Genomic DNA, 22,159 nt, shown 5'->3' with positions numbered 1-22,159 from the left:
GAAGGGGGAGGGAGCAAGAGAGAGATTCTTATTAAAATGAAATGCAGCCCATCTTAATACCTCATCATATCCAAACATGCTATAGCACTGACACAACAAGAAACAGTTTACTTTGTGTGGAAAGTCCCTCTGGTTTCTAAAGAATCACATGATATATATGGACTACGATGGGAACAGTGCTGATTATGATTAATTATTGACTCTAAAAGTTGTAGCCATTGTTATTATATTAATTAGGTTAATGGAGCATTACTGTGGACTGAAAATGTGACATTAGCCACATTCTGATTCTAAGAATCAATATCTCATTAAACAAGTCATTGCTGTATCTATCAGCATCGTTAGATTAATCTCACAGTATAAAAAAGCGATATTCCAAATACCAAGAAAAGGTTCGGTTTATAAGATGAACTGTTTCCTTAATTTTGAGAGGAATGGGCTTTAATACATGTAGGAATTCGGACATTAGACTGCGTCTAGTTTTGCTTAGACTCCAACAAGCTAAAGTTAACTTACTTCATTGCTAATCATTGTGACCATAAAGATATTTGAGTTGTTTAATCTCTATAACATAGTATTACACAGAATAAATGCATAAAAAAATCAAAATAAGGTTCTGGCATGGTAGACTACAGGATGCTCAGAAAACATCAAATCTCAGGACAAAACAAGAAAAACAGTTCAACAAAACTGACAGACTAGATTTGTATTCTTTTCCAGTCACAGTGTGAGGACGGCCCTGGCAGGAGCCTTCCACTAGGTCATATTGTATCGATCACTGGGCCACTAGGCTGCTGGAAAGGCCCATGGCCAGAGGCTTACTGACAGATTGTCCGTCACTGTAATTTCTGAAATGCCTAATGGAAGGGCGTCAGCCTTTGCAACCCAAGGATCAAAGGATTAATAAAACTCCCAAACCCACATCTCACATGTATTTTTCACCCTAAAATAAAATGAATCCCAAGCCCGCATTCATCAAATTGATTTTTCTGTGTATTAATGTCAGAATTTACAGATTTTCTTTCAAGGTCTTCAAAAGTCCCTAAATGTCATGATAAATAATATACTCACAGGTTAATTTACAGAAAAAAAAAGTTCAGAGTTTCCTTCTGAGCTCTTATTTGAACAACAGATCTATAGGTTATTTCCAGGGATAGAAAAAGTTTTAAGCATATCTTTCCTCTCAACCTGACATCAGAAGATGGGAAACCATTGAGTCTGGGATTCTTGATAATTAAATTGTACGGGAGCAATTAGGATTTTTCTAATATTGATGGTGAAATTGATTTTATATGTTGAGATCTTTAAAATAAGTACTAGAAATACATTAGTATCAAAATAACTTTCATCCATTAGCTCCCTCTGTCTTTTAAGGAGCCTCGCAATTCTCAACTGTAGCTCTACACTAGCTGCACTGACTTCCTCCTTGCACAGAGCTGGTCCTAGAACAGCTCTTACGAACAGCTTTCTGCTTAATTAGATGTACCAGGGTGTGGTGTGGTGGTCACTGTCATTCTGGGTGACCTTATGAGGAATTTGTAGATTTATAGTGATTTTATTTCTTTTTGTTATTGGACAATTTTTATTTACATTTCAAATGTTATCCCATTTCTTGTTTTATCATTTACAAATGAGAACACAAGTTGAAATGCCAGGATCAAAGGAATTTTTTTCCCCAGATGACTTTCACCTTGGATCTGTGGGCTGGCTTTTCTCATTTGAGGTCTTTGATGCAATTCAAAACCTCATGGAAACCTGGAAATAAATAATAATATGTTTTTAGTGGGTGAAAGGGCAACTTTAATTTGACTACCTTCTCCAATTTTATTGTGTATTTTATTGTGTATCTCAAGTGATGGAGGCTGCATATTACAGGAGGATGAAAACAGTTCCCTCTAGAGACTTTTAGATGTCAGTCTTACTCTACAAGGTATAAGCTTTCTGACATTGTACAGGTTATATCATTTATTCATAGGTCCATGCTCTTGTAGTGTTTTATTACTTGTGATATCTATAAATATAAAGATGGTCTTGAGGAAACAGTGACCGAAAATACACACATTTGACAAAATTATAAGACTCTCATGTTGTTGGTTTACACTTTTTAATGCTTGGCTTTGTGTGCACAAGTGTGCATGGAGATGTAAAAGGAGAGCTAGCAGGAATCTGATGTCTGCTTCTATCACACAAGTTTCCAGGATCAAACTCAAATGTTCTCTGGCTTGGCAAAAGTCATCTTTATCCCGAGTTATCTCACCATCTCATTATTTATGTTTAAATATTTAAGTAATTTTTCATTGTGTATGTGCACTTCAGTGCCTGTGCCCTAGAGCTGGATTTAGACAAAGGCATTAGTCACCCAATGAGGGTGCTCAGCCCTAGACATGAGTCTGCTGCAACAGTAATACAGGTTCTCAACCCCTGAACCATGTCTCCAAACATATTATTAAATAGTTTTAAAGTCTCAAGTGCATACTTGTGCACAACTGGACCTAGATAACATACTACCAGATATAACAAGCATACACAGTAAAATTTTTTTCGAAATTCTTGTTATAGAATGAACACTTTATGCTATTTTTATTCATGTTTTAAATGTTACATGGAGTTAAATCATTCATTTACTTTACTAATACTGTAAGGAGAAAAATCTCAGCTTCTAAACGTGTGTAGGACAGATGAGTTGACTAAGGTCTTTCAGCCAGAAGGCCAGTAAACATGTAACCTTGACCAAACACAAGCATGAATCACTTTACTCCTAATCATGGTGACAGTGAGGGAGCATTAGGGAAAGCTGCTGCTACGGGAGATATCAGTCACTATCTTATGTCAGTACCTTTCCAAGTAAACGACAACAAAAAACATACTTAAAATATATTTGCTTGCTTTCAAAAGCATATTTTCCTCCAATCTTTGACTAGATGAACAGAGTAGATACTGATTTTTAAGTGATGAAAATAATCTCACACCAGGTACACCATTTTAAGGGTTGTTTTGGTTCTCAATTTCTTCATTCAGCCCATCCATTCTAAGTTTACACAGACCCATTAAGATGCACAACCATAAATAAGGATAGAGAAATTCACGTGTGGCTGTTCTTATAGAGTATTTTCAGCACTGTGGTTACTAGTTCCATTATTAGTAGTAAGTATTTATCAGACATCTGTTAACACTGAAGTTGCAGGCAGCCTTGTTCTCTCACAGCTGGGGATCTGGAATAATGATCTCTGAATACTAAATTTACCTTTGAAGTGCATTTTGTACTCAAACATTCTGAGGCATTTCTCACACTTCCAAATTATTCCAGACTTGAGACATGACTTGCTACATCAGAAAGAACAACATTCGAGGTCATGTTCATTCGCAGATCTGTTACTCTTCTAATTAGCAGGAAGATTTCTGATAGACCTAAATTCACAGAGTGGAGCATTTTTTTGAGCATAAAATAAAGGGAAGAAAGCACTGGATAGCTATGCATCCCTGGCAAAACAATGCTGTGTCTTTGTCACTATAAAAGAAGTCAATGATATGAGTATGTAAACTATAAACCCCACTTGACTTGCTCCTGCTATACCAGCCTGGAGACTTCAACATGAGCTCCGTTTTGTTTCTTTCATGGATGAACATGGAGAAAATAGCAGAAGGATGCCCGTATCTCTTTTAAGTTATTCAAGCAGAGCCTCCTGTTGCCTAAGAAAGAAATTAGTTCTATAAGTATATATTACTGTCCATGTTACCTCTATGATTCTTATTTATATACAACCATCAAATATTTGACATTGATTGACTATGTGGAAACTATAAAATGCAGAAATAAATTGTATGTAGTCCCAGTCCTTAAGAACCCATGCAACTGGAGATTTTAGGAGTGTGTCTTCATAAAATATCTACACCTCAATTTCCCTTACAAGATGCAAAATAAAATTAAAGCAGTACAAGGATGATTCCCTTTGTGAGAAATCCACAAAAACACTTAAGAGACTCCTGTATTCAGTTGCATGTGAAAATCTGCATGTTTAACCTGGTAGAATTCTTATCATGTGCACTTAGCACAATTAGTCTCCCTGGCTCAGGACAGCACTGAGATTCCCATGAGAAGGGAAGATGGAGACAGGTTTTTATTTTAATTTTTCCCGTTTAGATACTTTTCTTATATGATATATCCTGATTATATTCTCCTCTTTTTCTATTGCTCTTAGTTCCTTTGAACTTTTGCTCCTATTCAAATTCACTCTCTGTCTCTCATTAGAAAAGAAAAGGTCACACTATTGCTGGTTCTAGCCCTGTAGCCTGAGGAAGCTGCTATGTTCTCCAGATCTACTGCTATACCTAATACACATAATAGTTTGTAAAATTCACACCCAATAAACAATTTAAAACAGTCAAAAAGAAAGAACAAAGGAAGAATAAAAAGAAAGACAGACAGACAAGGAAGGAAGGAAGGAAGGAAAGAAGGAAAGAAAGGTTTCAAATAAATAACAAAACATAACAAAATAAAAGTTAGTAAGGGAAAACAGAAACCATCACATGGAAAGTAAACAAGGCAAACCAGCAAAAGGAAAACAGCCTCAAATGCAGGCACAAATATCAGAGATGCACTCGTTCACCCCCTCAGGTGTGACATAAAAACACTATACTGAACGGTATAATACATATGCAAGGGACCTGGTACAGATCCAATCCAGTCCTGTGCTGGCTGCGTCCATCTTTCAATGAGTTTATATGAGTCTTACTCAGTTGTTTTAAATGGCCTTCTCCTTGTGTTCTCCATCCCGTCTGACTCTTACACATTTTCTACAGAGTTGCCTGAGCTCTGAGGGGAGGGCTTTGATGGAGCATGCCATTTAGACCCGTGTGTTCCAAGCTCTCTTTTCTGTGTAATGTCTGGCCATTGTGTTTGTCCCCATCTACTGCAGGAGGCAGCTTCTCTGATGATGGCTGAGCAAGGAACTGATCTATAAGTATAGCAGGATATCATCAGGAATCATATTAGCATTGCTTTTTTTTTACAGGAGAATTTTGTTTAACATATATCTCTGAGTTATCTAGTCTCTGGTTCTTGATTATTCAATCAGTGTGAGGCAGACGTTCTTTCTTGTAAATTGGGCCTTAAGTCAAGTCAGACCTCGATTGGTTACTCTCTTAAGTTTTATGCCACCTTTGCCCTATCATGCTTTTCAGGCAAGATAGTATTACAGATCAAAGATTTTGTGGTTGGATTCATGTTTTTATTTCTCCCTTGGCAGCCTGCAGAGTAATACCTGTACCAAACACTAGAAGATGAGAAAGAAGGTTCTAGACAAGCACAAGCTCAACCTCTCCACGTTCAATGAAGTGTTGTTTTAACAATTGAGCTTTGCTATCAATTTGTGTAGAGCAACCTATTGTCTTGGTAACAGTCTAGATTGTTTGAGGATTTCTACAGGAAACTGACCTATAAAGACTAAAAAATACCTTTCACTTGACGAGACATGAAAAAAATAAAAAATAAATACATTTTCAAATGATAATTTACCAAAGGGACACTTGCCTTACTGGCATGAAATGAAAAAAAAAATTACTTTTTAAGCCACATATCTTAATTCCATGTTAGAATGGTAGATGGTAGATTGTCGCATAGTTTTCCTCTAAAACTAAAGGGATATTGTTGTTTGGTATTAAAAACACAATTAAGACATTTAAATGTCTTAAGAATATTCTAAGGGTTACTGCAGTTCAAATTTGTTTTCCAAATTTAATTAAATATTTGAGCAGGGCCGTGTCAGCTCATGCCTTTAATCCCAGTGGATCTCTATAAATTAGTTGTTTTCTAAAATCTAGAGTTACTGTGACCAAGGTGATGATATCACAAGCCTTCAATCCCACCACCCAGAAACAAACTCAGATACAGCTCCTAATTGGTATGTTTGTATAGGAGAGAAATCACATACCATATTTACAAATTATTGTAACTCTCTGTAGGGTTACTAGAAAGGCAGATAATTTCCAATGGGGACAGGAACAAAGAGCAGCTTTTGTGTCTACCATTACGCTAATCTCTGTGCATGCAACCCTGACCAATTTTAAACCAGATGATACCCTAATTATGGATGTCATATTTATTGGTGAATTAGCAACTGGGTACTCTTTATGAAGCAAAAAGGAGTCCACTGATATTTGCCTTTTGTCTTCTATTGCAAAAGCTTTCCATATACATAAAATAAATATTCTGTCTTTGAGAAACAAATCTGGAGGCAGTAAGAACCTTATATTAGGTCATTGCCAACTTCCCTATGGTCATGGAGTATCTTTCACAATGATGGATTGGATCTGTTTAAAGGCAGAGGCCTTTGCGGGCTTAGCCATAGGTGTTACAGTAGAACCAATACTTACCTGAATTGCTTCATGACCAGAATATGGTAGCAAAGGGGTCTGTGCCTTTTGCCTTTAATTCCCATCCCTAATCTGCTCACCCCTCCTCTATTGAATTGTGGAGATCAATGGAACAGTCACGACCTTTGACTAACGTATGGTGTCCCAATGGTTCATCAACCACTGATGGAACCAAAATTAATGGAAAGAGTCAGTCTAAAGCCAGGGAGTAGAATGGCTAATACCTAGGAAGGAACCACAAAATCAGCACAGCTCTGTGGGCTGTAAGACAATCAATAGGAAAGCAAAAGGAAAATCTCTATCTTCTCTCATTCATAGACCATATGCAATGATATGGCTATATCATCATCAGAATAGAAAACCACTAACTGGTAAATAAATGGCAAATATATCCGGTTGTGTATATATATGAATTGAAATGGCAAAACATAGTAAAACTTAGCAAAGGCATCAAATTTCATGTAGTTCATACAGGTAAGACAGACAAAACTTCTGAAAATAATGAAGGTACAGACACATTGACATCATGTTTAATTAATGTTGGTATGTTAAAATTTGCCAGGGAACAAATTCAGAATAAGTCAGCAAGAATGATAGATTATACATTTGAAAAACTTGAAAGTTTACCCCAATACTAAAAAACAAGGGGAAATGGAGAAACAAATTACAACAGGACAACCCTATTAAAATAACTCTTATAAGGATTACATTCCCATGAAGTGGTTCAAAACTTTAATACCACCACATGGGAGGCACATACGTTTAATCCCAAAACTTGAGAGACAGAGGCAGGCATGTGGGAATTACAGTGATTTAAATTTAAAAGCCGTTTGTAAAAAGTAGACTGAAGTTCAAAGTAAGTGTCCTGTGCTCGCTTTGGCAGCACATATACTAAAATTGGAATGATACAGAGAAGATTAGCATGGTCCCTGCGCAAGGATGACACGCAAAGTAAGTGTCCTTTGTGATTAAAGAATAAATACACTTAAACCTTGAATTTTTACATAAAGAGAATATTTATCCTCATATATTATGAATATATTATTTCAAAATTTTATTTTTTATTACAATTAAAAGATAATTATTTTACATTGCCAAAACATTTTGCCCTACAAAATGTTTTGGTATAATTGACCAAAAATGGAACCCCTCAGAGTTAGGGTTGGGACAAGATTTTGTTTTTATCTTTCCAGGAAAATAAAAGGATCCAACTAAGAAATCCAGAGACCACTGGATAAGTGAAACATTTGAAAACAACTGACAGATTATCAAAACATAATGCCCCAAGAAAGAAAAAACTGAACAAATTGTCTCACCCATCTCCTGCTGGTCTCGGCAGCAAATGGTCTTTATGTGGTCCCAATCCAATTAAAAAGTAAAGTTAGCTTTGGGGTTGGAGCATGGCTCCTTCTCTAAATCCACACATGCTTAGGAAATGAAAATGCAAAACTCATATCTCATATCAGAAGAGTCGACTGGTATGGGAAAAAAAGGGAAGGAAAAGGTATTTTATTGATATTTATCTCATAATCTTTTGCTTTTCACTTGATTCTTTAAAACATTTTAAGGTATAACTATTATCTCAAAAGCTATGATCATTATGTATATATGTTTTCTGTCATGATACTAGTGTCTTAGAGAATACTAATTCTAGAAATGCTTCTAGATTTCTATACATGCTTATAGCTTTGAGTCTGAAACAGGTAACTAGCAACAAAGATTTTGTACCTTGAATATACTTAACAGATTGTGGTCCTCAAACCTTCCTGAGATCTTCGGAATATAACATTTAAAACGTTTGAGTTTTCTATCATTCTTAACAGGAATCTTTGAGGTCTACCAGGAGGAGGAGGAGGAGGAGGAGGAGGGGCAGGAGGAGGAGGTGAGTGTGTGTGTGTGTGTGTGTGAGAGAGAGAGAGAGAGAGAGAGAGAGAGAGAGAGAGAGAGAGAGAGACCGGGGAAGGAGAGTGTGTTTTGGCAACAGATCCACCTGGATTCTGGTTATGCTAACCACTGGGAAAAAAACTGCCCCATGCCTCTTCCTCCACCAGGTTCTATGCAAGCAGTGGACATGTTTGAGTTTGTGGCTGTCTTCTAAGTAGTCAGGATTACCACTATGTTGACAATCCAAAGATCAGCTTCAGACTACACACTGCTCAGTACACTCAAATTGCTGTGTTCATGTGAGACTAACAGGAAGATTTTACAGAACTTAGAACTCAAGATACTTAATACTAAAACTGCCAAATAAAACCAAGCTGGACATTGTGGTGAAAAAAAGTTCTCAGAGAGAACCTTCCCTCGGGAAGGAGACCCTCAAGCCCATCGACCAGACCGAGACCACTGGATGCAATCAGAGGAGGGTTTATTATCAGCATACACAGGCATCTGTGGGTGCTTCAGTCAACTCGGGGGACTGGCGCGCCACGCAGAACCAGGGACGGGGTTTTTATAGGGTTCTGGGGAGCAGAAGCAAGCATACAGAAGCAGATGCATGGTTACAGGTACATAATTGGTGGATTCTAATGAGGCGAGGGTTCAACCCGGGGGCAAGTTCCCTGGCTGCCTTCCTGGAACATAACGGCTGACTCAGCCCTCCACTAGGGTGTGGGACCTCTCCATTTCCCCCTTTTGCTGCCAGGCGCTCAACCACAAACATCCTGTTTGGCAACCGCCGTGTTCTCAGTGTTCTGGCCCTTCCCTGAACCAGTCATCTAAGCACAGCCTTGCAAAAATGGCGTTACTGCTGCTAAGCCGGGGTCTCTCAGTGGAAAACTTGGCAAAAAGTTTCATTATTGTAAATGTGACTTAGCTTCATTATTGTAAAAGGTTTTACTGTGTTAGAGATGAAATATTTCCTTTTTCTTTAGACGAAAAAGGTGAAGTATTACAGGATATTTGATCATACTTCGAACCTTAAGATTATGCTCTTACTTGAAAACCTCATTTCAAGTTGTGTGGTGGCTCATCCCTAACACATACCATTAATCAAAGAGCTTTCTGTTTATTTAAAACAGGGTTAAATATAGTCAAGAGATGAGCAAGCAATCAGTTGTCAGTGAGTGAGCATAGGGAATAAAGAAAACTGTAAAGAGTAAGAGGAAGTGAGGGGAACAGATAAAGAGACAACAGGATGTAGAAGGGATGGACAATAAGTTGGGAGGGGTTTTGAGACAGCATGAAGAAGAGCTTTCCTTTGGGATGTCAGCTGAAGAGGAAGGCCAGCTGGGTGTTTTCTCTGCCTTTCTGAGCTAGCAGGCTTTCACCCCAGCATCTGACTCCCAAGTCTTTATTGGTAAAATCAAATGGTTGAGATTTTGTTTAAAATAACAACCATGATTTTGAAAGAGAAAGCAAAGTGGTGGCATACATAGGAAGGGTTAGACAGAAGAAAGAAAAAGTGATTACAACAACAACAACTAAAGTCTTTTTAAAAAAATAATAGTTGTGACAGGAAAAAGGGGACTACTCAGGTCAGAAGATTTCAAGCAAGGCAGTGACAGAAAGCAGAGGAATGGGACAGAGGAGCAGAGGGAAGAAGCGCTGCCCCCAATCACATGAATATTTCATAAAGAAATCTATTGCCTTACATGTTATTTGTAAAAATGAAACAAATTAAAACAAGAGTTTAGCTTGTTAAAATAGACTATTTTTTCCAGAGGCTTTCCTAATATTAATTGCTTACTGAAAGATTAAATGATTAATTCTAAGCAATTAGAGAGTTTCAGAATTTCATAGCTTGAAGGCAACTTAGTAATGTTTTATTTTCATTTCAAAGATGAAAGATGGCCAATTTGAGGTTCGGTGACCTTGCCACTTGCACATTAAGTGACAGGACTCTATCTAGAACTAAAGATGATAATCAGAGCAGGAGATATGTGTTTAATTAGGTTCTCATTTCCAAGGGAAAAGACTGTTTTATTGAATTACTGGGACAGGAGAATTCATCTAATGTTAATCTGCCAACACAGATAACACCATCGCATGCAGTCATCAAAGTGTGAGTCCTCTAATTTCCAAAGGAACACAGCCAACAGCAGAATAAAGTCTTTGGCCTAAGTAGTGGTCTTGTTCAGATTATTAGTATGGTGCACATATTTTGATGAGAGAATTATTTATTAGCAATGAATCAGAGTTTATCTCCAGACTGAGAAAAGCATGCATTCTGTTTACAGAAACTAGAAAAAATGATGAGGAGCTATTATAAATTGGTATCTCTGAAAGAGATGGATATGATGTACAGTAGACATAGCCACAAATTTGCAGACCATTAAAAAAGAGAATACAACATCTAAATTCTACTCAGGGATAACACTAAAATTATAAAGGAGAAGAAACCATCTCAAAATGCTTTTAGCTGTGGAGAAAGTGGAACACTCCTCCATTGTTGGTAGGATTGCAAGCTGGTACAATCACTCTGGAAATCAGTCTGGTGGTTCCTCAGAAAATTGGAAATAGTTCTACCTGAAGACACAGCTATACCACTAAAATGATGCACTCAAAAGATGCTCCAACATAAAACAAGAACACATGCTCCCCTATGTTAATAGCATCCTTATTCAAAATAGCCAGAAGCTGGAAAGAACCCAGATGTCCTTCAAAGGACAAATGGATACAGAAAATGTGGTAATTTACACAATGGAATTCTACTCAGGTATTAAAAACAATGACTTCATGAAATTCACAAGCAAGTGGATAAAATCAGAAAATATCATCCTGAGTGGGGTAAGCCAGACACAAAAGAGCACACATGGTATGTATTCACAGATAAGTGGTTATTAGTCCAAAAACTCAACAATGCCCAGGATACAACCCACAGACCATCTGGAGCTTAGGAAGAAGGAAGACCAGGGTGTGGTTGCTTCAGTTCTGCACTGAGGGGAAATCAGAGAAGATGCACCTAACCCTCAAGAGACTGGAGGCCCCAGGGAATTTAGAGGTCTAGCGGGATGGGGCATCAGAGGTAACATTGTGGAAATAGGGGCAGGGAGGAGGTATGGGATGTGGAACAGTTGGAGGGTGGACCAATGGGAGGAGAATAAAATCTGGAGTATAAAAAAAGATAGAGATAAGAGATATAGTTTTTTTCAAGGGAGGAGCACACCAAATGGCTATATGATACCAAATGGTCAACCTTCAAAACATACATCTAAGAAACATTCTATAGACATAACAGGGTATATGTATAGCAGGGTATATTTAGAAATTTGTCTATGTGGGGGCCTGTGTGTGTGTATATATGTGTGTGTGTGTGTGTGTGTGTGTGTGTGTGTGTATGGGTGAGAGACAGAGAAAGAGAGAGACAGAGAAAGAGACAAAGACAGAGAAAGAAACAGAGACACAGAGAGGCAGAGAGGCAGAAATACAGAGACTGTGTTTTCTGAAGAATTATCATGGAAGAGGAAGAAGTCAAGCCAGGTGTGATGGTTTGGTCCACAGGGGTAAAGTTCTAAACTTGTGAGGGCTTTTGAAGATATCTTCAGATTCCATGATGACCAGAATTGGTGCAGTTTCCTAAATTGTGCTAATACTTTTGCATTATTTGAGTTATATACTTTACTTTGCCCAACATCTCCATTCACATATTCTGCAATTTTCCCACCCAACAGAAACAAGGAATTCATATGTTCCTCAAAGAAAGATATCCTTTCTGTTAAGTGAGAAGGTATCATCCTAAAAGACACAATGAGAAGGTATGAAAATATAAAATTCTGGGGCTGGGGATTTAGTTCAGTGGTAGAGCGCTTACCTAGGAAGCGCAAGGCCCTGGGTTCGGTCCCCAGCTCCGAAAAAAAAGAACCAAAAAAAAAAAAGAAAATATAAAATTCCATGGCACCCTTCAAACTATACATAAACATATATTTAGCAAAGAAAAGTGATGGCCTAGAATTTATATTACACCATTATTGCTCCATTCAATTAAACAAATGTATACTGAAATGCTTTTCTTGTCTTCTGATTTAGGCTCAATGTCATGAGAAAAACCCAAAAAACATATTCTGTACTTTTGATTTTGACATATGTGGATAGTGTCGTCAAAAAAGAAAAGGAAGGGGTTTAGATACATGTACATCTAACCCAGAGTAAATGTCTCAAAAATGTAGAGACTTTGAGCAGCACTCACCATAAAATGAGCTGCTTGCAGTGAAACTGAGATAGCTGCTAAAACGCAGATCCTCACAATCCTTCATAACTCTAATAAACCAATTCCTATGGGCATGGGCTCAAGAAGTCACATAAAGTGACAACATCCTCCTCTGAAAATCCCTCTAAAGGGTAAGAATAAAATCTAAATCTTCTTCCAGGACCCTCAATGCCCCATCGCATCCCCATCATCGACTTTCTTCAGTGCCTTGACTTATCCAGTACTGGTCTTCTACTCCTGTCCTCCAGCACACACACCTGCTTCGCAGTCAGCCTTCAGTTCACGTTCTTTGATGAGCTCACGTGACCAACGGTGTTAGTGCTGTGAACTGGCTCTTTCACCAGCTTCTCCTCTGAACATTCCCTTGGATGTTCTAACTCCTGATGTCATCCTACTAATACCAACACTTTCCATCTCGTTAATCTGAATTATTCTTATCATAATACTGTTAATTTGATATTGATATTATAAAGATTACTACACACCTATCAGCTTAAGACCACAGAACAGATGGCTTTAGTTTCTGTGGGTCCAAAATCAGCTAGAATCTGTGAATCAATGATCAAGCATTATGCATTTCCTTCCAAGGCTTCAGAGGGGACTTTACTATTTTATATTTCTCCTATCTCATGACCATCTGCATTCCTTAGATCTTGACCTCTTTCCTACATCTTAAAAGTCAGCAAAATTAAATTAACCTCTTTCTTCTTCTTTATCCATATTTGCCTCATGGTATTCAAGAAACTTCTCAGGTTTTAAAAGATCCAAGATAGGATTCAAAGATCAGTGCATGGATAGTTCTCTTTTCAAAGCTTTTAACTTTACTGAAGGCTTTATAAAACAGTGAAGTCACAGACTTGTTGCTGGGGTATGTGTACCTTTGGAGTCATTGTACCTATAATATGTTTTTAAAGATTATCTAAAAGAATGGATAATATGTCTTTATTCCTTTACCATTCAAGTAAGATCAAAATTTACCAGTGATTTTGAATGCCTAGGAAGGAGTGGATACACAGGAGGTATTGAGTGAGTGGATAATTGAAAACTTTATAAAGATTTATATTAAGTTACTGAATGAGTTTACATATGCTTTTATCATTTGAACCATTAGATCAGCAGCTAGTAAAATTATTGTCTCCAATTGCATAAAGTTAGTCTATGTTTTTATCCAATCGAGTCTCTCACTACAACTATGTTATATAGTGGATAATTTAGTATGTTTATTACATTTTTGTAAAAGTGCCTTTCCTATACTAGAAAATGCCTATAGTAGAAACAAGACTCCGGTCTAATAAAATCCCTTTTATTTACATCAAGGATCTCTTACTCAACTGTAACATGAAGACAGAACACGCTATTCTTTAATACACTACAATAGTTGCAAAAATAAATGATTACAGGGATGTTTAGGTGATAGGAATAAGCCAAGCTGGAAAAATGGAGTTGGGGAAAGGGATCTCTGCATTACAAAATCTTAAACTGAGAAGACAAAGTTTAAAACTCTGAACTGTATGTACAATGTGTCAATGTCTAAAGTAACATACAGGTAAAAACTGTTTTGCTCCAAGCCATAATAGAGTGGCATACCTCCCTGACAACTAAGAACCCAGTTCCCTTCTCCACCCCTTCTCTCTCTCTCTCTCTCTCTCTCTCTCTCTCTCTCTCTCTCTCTCTCTCTCTCTCTCCTTTTTCTCCAAACTGTAATAGAGTGGCATACCTCCCTGACAACTAAGAACCCAGTTCCCATCTCTCTCTCTCTCTCTCTCTCTCTCTCTCTCTCTCTCTCTCTCTCACACACACACACACACACACACACACACACACACACACACATACACGAAGACATTACTGAGACATGTACTGAGACATGTACACCTGTTTGATGAAAGTTTAAAAAGAAAATCATAGCTAAGATACATGAAGACATTTCAGAACAATGACACTTACTGAGAGATGTACAGAATACCAGCTTTCTGATGGACTAAATGTGCCAATTTTGGGCAAAAAAGGGGTTAAGGTGACAGAAGCACAAGGCTGGCATAAAGACAGCAAAGTGCTATGGCAATTTTATAGGACTATGGATACAAAAATCTTATTTTGACACTACCAAAGATGTTCTTATGCAAAGTGCCAAGAACCCTGAGAGACAGAAACACACAGATCTAAGTCTAAACCCCAGCAGGATTCCTGCTAAGGCACCTGTCAGTGGCGGAGCACTGGCTCACTTCTGCTGTTGCAGAAGATTTCCTAGGTTGACTTTGGAAAAAAGAGGACATAAAACTTTCCTCCTTGGTTTCAGAATACAGAGGTCCACAAATTATCCTCTGTGACTATGCAGAAGATGATAGTGCAGAAGAAAAGAGAGAAAGTCAACTTGGTCTTTATGGGCTAGAAAGTTAATTCCAGTTCAAAATAAAAGAGACATGGCAAACACTGTCTTCCTTTAAGAAAAAACACAAGTTTACACATCAAGGCAGATAAGTAAAAACACATGAGGCCCCACCTTTAAGTGAAGAACTATAGGCATTTAAATACAAAGAGATTAGCCCCCAAATTGTTACCTAAGCCCAAGGGGTCAGACTTAGAAACATATACAGACATACATACAATACTAAACAAACTTAGCAGATTCCATTCATATATTTATTAAACAGAGAGAAAGACAGAAAGAGACAGAGAGACAGAGACAGAGACAGAGAGACAGAGAGAGAGACAGAGAGAGAGAGAGAGAGAGAGAGAGACAGAGAGAGAGAGAGAGAAATTAAAAAGTAAGAGACCATGAAATTATGAAACAGTGTGGGGCAGAGATATGAGGTAGGGAAAAATGATGTCTTTATATTTTAATTCAATTTTTAAATTCAAAGAATAGAATAAAGGGACTGTAGAGATAGCTTAGTGAAGTAGAATAGTTGCTATTCTTTCAGAGGGCCTGAGTTCGATTTCCAGCACCTATATAGTGACTCACAACCATCCATAATTCCAGTTCCAGGATACCTAACTCCCTCTTCTGATCTCCACAGCCATCATACACACATAAGGTACACATATACATGTTGGTAAAACATTTATACATATATAGTAAATGAATCTCATGAGTAAATAAACCCTGTATTTATTTGAGTCCATGTTCAAGAAAGTTTCAAAGCATGTATGCACACAGGGTAATGTGAATGTCTATTTGCTATAGCTTTTTTTCAGTAAAGTTTTGTGCTAACACTATGAATCCTGTTTTTGTAGTAATGCCTTCAAACAGAAAATATTTGGATTACTGTAAATCCCTCTACCGTATTACACTATTTTTGACCCTGATCTGAGCAAGAATTCAAACTCAGGTCCTACTGGTTTCAGAAAGAACATCAGGCTCTAACTATAGTCAGTGGCCCTCTATTTTGTAGAAGCAAAGCACTTGTGTTAATTAAGCCAAGAAAGTGAATTGTCCCTGGGGAGAGGGGGATATTTTATAAATAATTCTTCTTTAAGGGACAAAACAAGGCCATGGAAACCCATTGACTGGTAAGTTACGCATAAAAGGGAAACTCCCTCTAACATCAGTGGTCCATGAACCTCCACAATAATAACTAACTTGAGAATAGAATGGCTCATAAACTATTAAAAAGCAAGGATATGGGAGCTACAGCACTTAGAGAATTCCTAGATAGATACACATTTGAGTTGTTCCCAGATTCAGGTCTCTGATTACACAAGATGGAAGCGTGTGTCACTAAAGCCATGACACTCATGTTGACTAAGCCAGACCAGACCATGAACACCTCCCTTCCTTGAGTGGTCAACAACCCTGTTGATAGTAAAAGAATTAAGATGTAGTGTCTTGGGAGCCATAGATTTTTAATTGGAAATTATCAAAATGCTTGTCTTAGGAGACGCTTTTCTATTTATTTTATAGAATGAAAACACTGTTCAGATCTTTAATCAAAAATAAAAACTAAGATCATTATCAATTTCTTGGGTAAATTATACAAAAATACAAAGTTCTTCATATACCACTATAGAGGTTACTGAGTCAAACTAACTCTAAAGGAAAACAGTTAAAAATATGGTTTCCTCCATAAAATGTCAAAATTTTTCTTCTTTTTTCTTAATAACAATTGTCTTATCCTCTAGTATCCACTTAAGAAAATTTTCTGAAAATGTCCATTTCCTGCAGCAGATTCAAAGTGGGGAAAAAGAATATATTATAATATGACCTTCGTCAAGAGTTCCCAGAATAGACAGTGCACTAGAAGTCAGTGGATGTTAACACATTCTAGTCATGCAATGCCCTTGGCAGTGGACCATTTGCTGGTTCAATATCTCTGCATCTTCACTCCCTTGGGTCTCCTGTGTCCTTGAGAAGTTCTACTAAGTAATGACTGCTCCTTTAGAACCTGAGGGAAAACTTTCCAGAGCCAACTTTTGGAAAGGTCTTGGTTCTAAGGGGATCATAACTGACATGCACTGGCACTAACCCCCACATTCATGGTCCACAGTTCTGGGGTAGGGTGCCAGAGGACTATGAAAGGGCTGAGTGATGGCGCAGACAATAAAGTGTTTTTAAGCATAAGATTTCAAGTTTGATATCTCAGAACATTGTTCAATAAGCCAGATGTCATGGACCATTCTGAACCATGGAAGTGGACACAATTGGTTCCCTGGGATTCACCAGCCAACCAGATCATCAGAGACATAGAGAAATCCTCAAAAAGTAAAGTAGATGGTACCTCAGGAGTGAAAAACCAATGCTATAAGCTATCTGAGATATACAGCCTGTAAGATCAAAAGTTTGGTACATTTATTCCGGAGACAGTCATTGTTGGACTAGATACACTTCAGCCTGTAAGCCATTTCTAATCTCTAATACATGATGTGTGTATGTGTGTGTGTATGTGTGTGTGTGTGTCTGTGTGTGTGTGTATCATCCTATAAGTTCTGTTTGCCTACAGAACCCCAACTAACTAACACATCATACACATGGAATAAAGACATCTACGATATTTATGAAATAAGAATCAAGATTAATAAAATTATACCAAGCTGCAGACTTTTTCCAATTTAAAACATTTGGCTGCCTCTGTTATCAAAAACAGAACATAGCCATGAGAGATGAAATATGTGTTGATTTGCTTTACATATATATATATATATATATATATATAGAGAGAGAGAGAGAGAGAGAGAGAGATAGAGAGAGAGAGAGAGAGCAAGTATTTTACTATAAGCGTATATCCCATAACATCATGCTATAAATCTCAAATATATATAATAGAATTTATTTTAAATAAAGTCATGAAGTTGACAGCTCATTATGGAACTAAAATGTAAACAATCAATTAACTGACTGACTCTTTTAGCCAGTAAATTAATTGAATGGCAAGAAAATAGAGGAAGAACATTTTTAAACTAAAGGCTAACTTGAGTTCAGTACCTACTGATATGCCCTCAAAAGTTTGGCAGTGCAAGCCAATAAAGACTTCCTTCTATCTATTTAACCTTCTTTGCTTTTATTATCCTGTGTCCCATCTTTTTTCTTTATCTCATTTATTTGCCATTTCACATTCTTGAGTAATTTTTAATATCACAGTACATTCTATAATAGTTTTCTCATTTTCCAGTCTATACTCACTGGTAATATATGAATAGGCTTTAACTGATCAGAAAAGTACATTTCTGAATCTCACACACTTTGGTGTTGTTGCTGTTTTAAAAGCAGCTTTGTGTTCAGTCAATGGTATTGGAGATTGAGTCCTCAAGTGCAGGTTATTCAATAAGATTTGAAAATAAAACCAAAAGAGACATCTAAACCTACAGAGGTCTACATTGCATCAGAAGATTACACAAAATAATGAATAACAGAAAAACCCAACTCCTCTAAGAAGACACAAGAAAAGCTGAATAAAAAGCATCACCCTAAGATTCTATGAAGAACTGGAAATAATATGCAAGATGATAAATTAGGTCTAGAAAATGCTGCACTCAAGTGTTTGGAAAGCAAGCTAAGTGTGTGAGACTACAACATCCAGGAATTCTGGAATCCTTTTGCAAGGACAAACTTATCATCCATAGGAGAGAGCTGATATAAAACAAAAGTCATAGAATTTATTTAATTAAATTATAGCAGAAATTCCTCAAGTCTAAAGAAATCAATGAGTGCCCAAACAAAATAGGCATTTAGAATTCTCAACAAGTGTTACTAGAGAATATTCACTCCATAGACTACTGGAGTTAATATTTCAAAAGTACAGACACTTTAAGGCTCAGCACTTAGGAGTACAAACTACTCTTCCAGAAGACCTGAGTTTCATGCCCAGCATCCACAACAGGGAGCTCCTCGCCATGATCTAATACTTAATTCTCAGGATTGTGAACCTCTCTTCCAGATTTTTAAGGAACTGAACTTATGTACATGTAGACCCTGTCCCCAAAACACATACATACAGATAACTTTAAGGATGAAGAGAAGTCTTTGAAAAAAATAAATAAATAATTTAAACGAGAAAGTAAAGCAACAATATTAAATGTCGTAAGGAAAATGTCATGACATCTACAAATGCAAATTTACAAAGATGACATAAATCTGCCATAAAGAGCCTGAAGAACTATGTGAGAATGAAATGATAAGTTTCAAGAACTCAAAGGAACTAACTGCCAATATTGTAATCTATAGCAAAGCTGTTTCTCTGTGATATATTACATTTATCATGTTACTGTGATTTTGACAGACTATATTGAGTTCATACTTTACTTACGGAAGCATGGCTGTTGTATACTATTGAATCTGCTGATTTGTGAGTATGAGAATTCTTTGCATTTTGCATGTCTTTTTTAGTATCTTAAAGTTTTCACTATAGAGATCTTTTATCCTTAATTATGTTTATTTCTAGGTATTATTTTAAGTTGCTATACCCTAAAATGGGATTTCCCCCCTGGTTTATCCCTCAACCAGTTACTTGTCCTGTAGCAAGCCTGTCTATTTTGGCTCCTATTACTTAGCTGATATACAAGAGTTTCCTGGTGAAATCTTCCTTTAAAAAGGAATTGTAAGTGGAAATCAGCCCAAATGCTCAGAATACCTATGATACAACTCAAGGACCATATGAAGCTCAACAAGAAAGAAGACCAAAGTGTGGATGCTTCAGTCCTACTTAGAAGAGGAAACATAATAATGATGGAAGGGAGAGAGAAGAGGGGTAGAGGGGAGGGCAGGATCAGGTGTAGGAGAAGACAGGGAGGATAAACCAAGGGTCAGGAAATTAAAAGGCGGTGTGTAGCAGTGGGGAATTAGAAATTGGGGTAGCCACCCTAAAAAGTCCCAGACACCAGGGGAGCAAGAGGTTGACCAATGGGGATGACATTAACCAAAATACCCAAAAAATGGGAGATAGAACCTGTAGAGACCCTATCCAGTGGATAGGCACAGCCCCGCTTGTGAGATGGGGCCACCCACCCACCTCGAAAATTTTAACCCAGAGTGGCTACTGTTTAAAGGAAAAGCAGGGGCCAAGAGTGGAGCAGAAACTTAAAGAAAGGACACCCAGAGACTGCCCCACCAAGGGATCCATCCCATCTGCAGACACTATTGCTAATACCAAGAAGTGCTTGCGGACAGGAGCCTGTTAGAGTTATCCCCTGAGAGGCTCTGCCAGAGCCTGAGCAAGATAGATGCAGATGTTCACAGCCATCCACCTGCCTGAGCACAAGGACCCCAATGAAGGAGTTAGGGGAAGGACTGAAGGAGCTGAAAGAGATTGCAACCCCATAGGAAGAACAACAATATCAACTAACTGGATCCTCCAGAGCTCCCAGTGACTAAACCACCAACCAAAGAGTACACATGGAGGGACCCATGGCTCATGCTGCATATGTAGCAGAGAATTGCCTTATCTGTTATCAACGGGAGGGGAAGCCCTTGGTTCTGTATAGGCTCACTGCAACAACATAGGGGATGCTAGGGTGATGAGGTGGGAGTGGGTGGGTAAGGGAGCACGCTCATAGAGGCAGGGGGAGGTGGAATGGGGTAGGATGTTTGCGGAGGGGATACTGGGAAGAGGGACGACATATGGGATGTAAATAAATAAAATAACCAATAAAATAATCTAAAAAATAAATTAAAAGGAGTAATATTCTTTGAAAATAGTAATACAATGAAGTGAAAGTATAATGAAATCAATAAATGCAACATAACACATAATAAAAGAGTTTGTTATATATCACAATATTGGCAGTTAGATACTTTTAGTTCTACTTGTTTGTCAGGGCATGTCACTGGGTACAGAATACACAGAATAGTACCTAGTATATAGTATGGCTACCTGTGCCTGTAGCCCCGGCATTGGGGAATGGACATAGGTAGATAACAAGAAATTTCTGCCCATTCAGCCTATACTAAATAGTGAACTTCAAATCACTGAGAGAGCATATCTCAGTGTAATAAGTTGGAGAATAGTGGAGAAAGGATGGGGAAGGGTTCTGTACAATAGGCTCTGGATCTGCCTCCATGGTAGCACACACGTATGCAGCTACTCTCCCCCCACACACATGCATTTACACTCACACACATACAGTCATGCACATTTATGTGCCACACATGATACATACCCAGAGGGGGAAGAGAGAAAGCTTCACACACATGCATGCACACAATAAATATAGATGCATATAGATGCTACTTCCAAGAAACACATCACTGATGAAAAGACACACTAAAAGTCAAGTGATGGAGGTCAATTGGATGAATAAAAGCTAAAACAAACAGCTAATCTGATTTCTAATTAAAAAAACCCTTCATACCAAAATCAGTCAAAAAAATTAAAGAAGAGCACTTTATTCTAAGACACAGAAAAATTCATCAAGAAGAAATATTTATGTGCTGACATAGGGCCCCCTAATAAAGCAAACTGAGCAAACTGTAATGGAATAAAGTACCTGATGGTTCCTGACACTATAATAGAATGTGATTTCTCCATCCCATCTTAGGTTAAAATAGATCATTTAAATGTAAAATCTATAAGGAAACTTTAGGCATAAATCAGATGAATTTCACTGATGTATATACAATATTTCATCTAACCGAAACAAAGGTTAGTGCTTTTCGCCAAAGCAGAGAGCGTTCTTTAAAATAGAGCTCCTTCACATTTCAGGTTAAAAGAAGTCTCACCAAATACAAGACATTAAGATGGTTCTTGTATCTGATCAGGGTATAGTGGACTAATCCAGAGACAGAGAGAGAGAGACAGAGAGAGAGAGAGAGAGACAGAGAGAGAGAAACTACTAAAGATTTAGAGACTTACATACACTCTCTTTTTGTTGTTGTTTGGTTGGTTTGATTTGGTTTTTCTTTTTTTTCTTTTCTTTTATTGGATATTTTCTTTATTTACATTTCAAATGTTATCCCCTTTCCTGGTTTCCCCTCCAGAGATTCTCCATCACATCCCCTCACCCCCCTGCCTCCATGATGGTGCTCCCCCACCCACCAACTCCCTCCCAACTCCCCTCCCTGGCATTGCTCTACACTGGAGCACGGAGCCTTCATAGGAGCAAGGGACTCTCCTCCCATTGATGCCTGACAAGACAAGGCCCATCCTCTGCTACATATACTGCTGGAGCAATGGGTTGCTCCATGTGTATTCGTTGGTTGGTGGCTTAGTC

The 22,159-nt window shown here is 37.7% G+C and overlaps 1 non-coding gene across 1 annotated transcript; it reads left to right on the top strand.

Annotated features, from left to right (window-relative positions):
* The first annotated feature begins 7,239 nt into the window (after positions 1-7,239).
* LOC120098435 (U6 spliceosomal RNA) lies at positions 7,240-7,342 on the top strand. Its single transcript, XR_015643218.1, has one exon. It is a non-coding gene; the product is annotated as a U6 spliceosomal RNA (small nuclear RNA).
* Positions 7,343-22,159: the final 14,817 nt, after the last annotated feature.

Source organism: Rattus norvegicus, chromosome 18 (assembly GCF_021556685.1).
Source record: "Rattus norvegicus strain SHRSP/BbbUtx chromosome 18, alternate assembly SHRSP_T2T, whole genome shotgun sequence".
NCBI lineage: Eukaryota > Metazoa > Chordata > Mammalia > Rodentia > Muridae > Rattus > Rattus norvegicus.
Note: the sequence above shows the minus strand (reverse complement) of the source record. Positions and strands in the feature narration are given on the sequence as shown.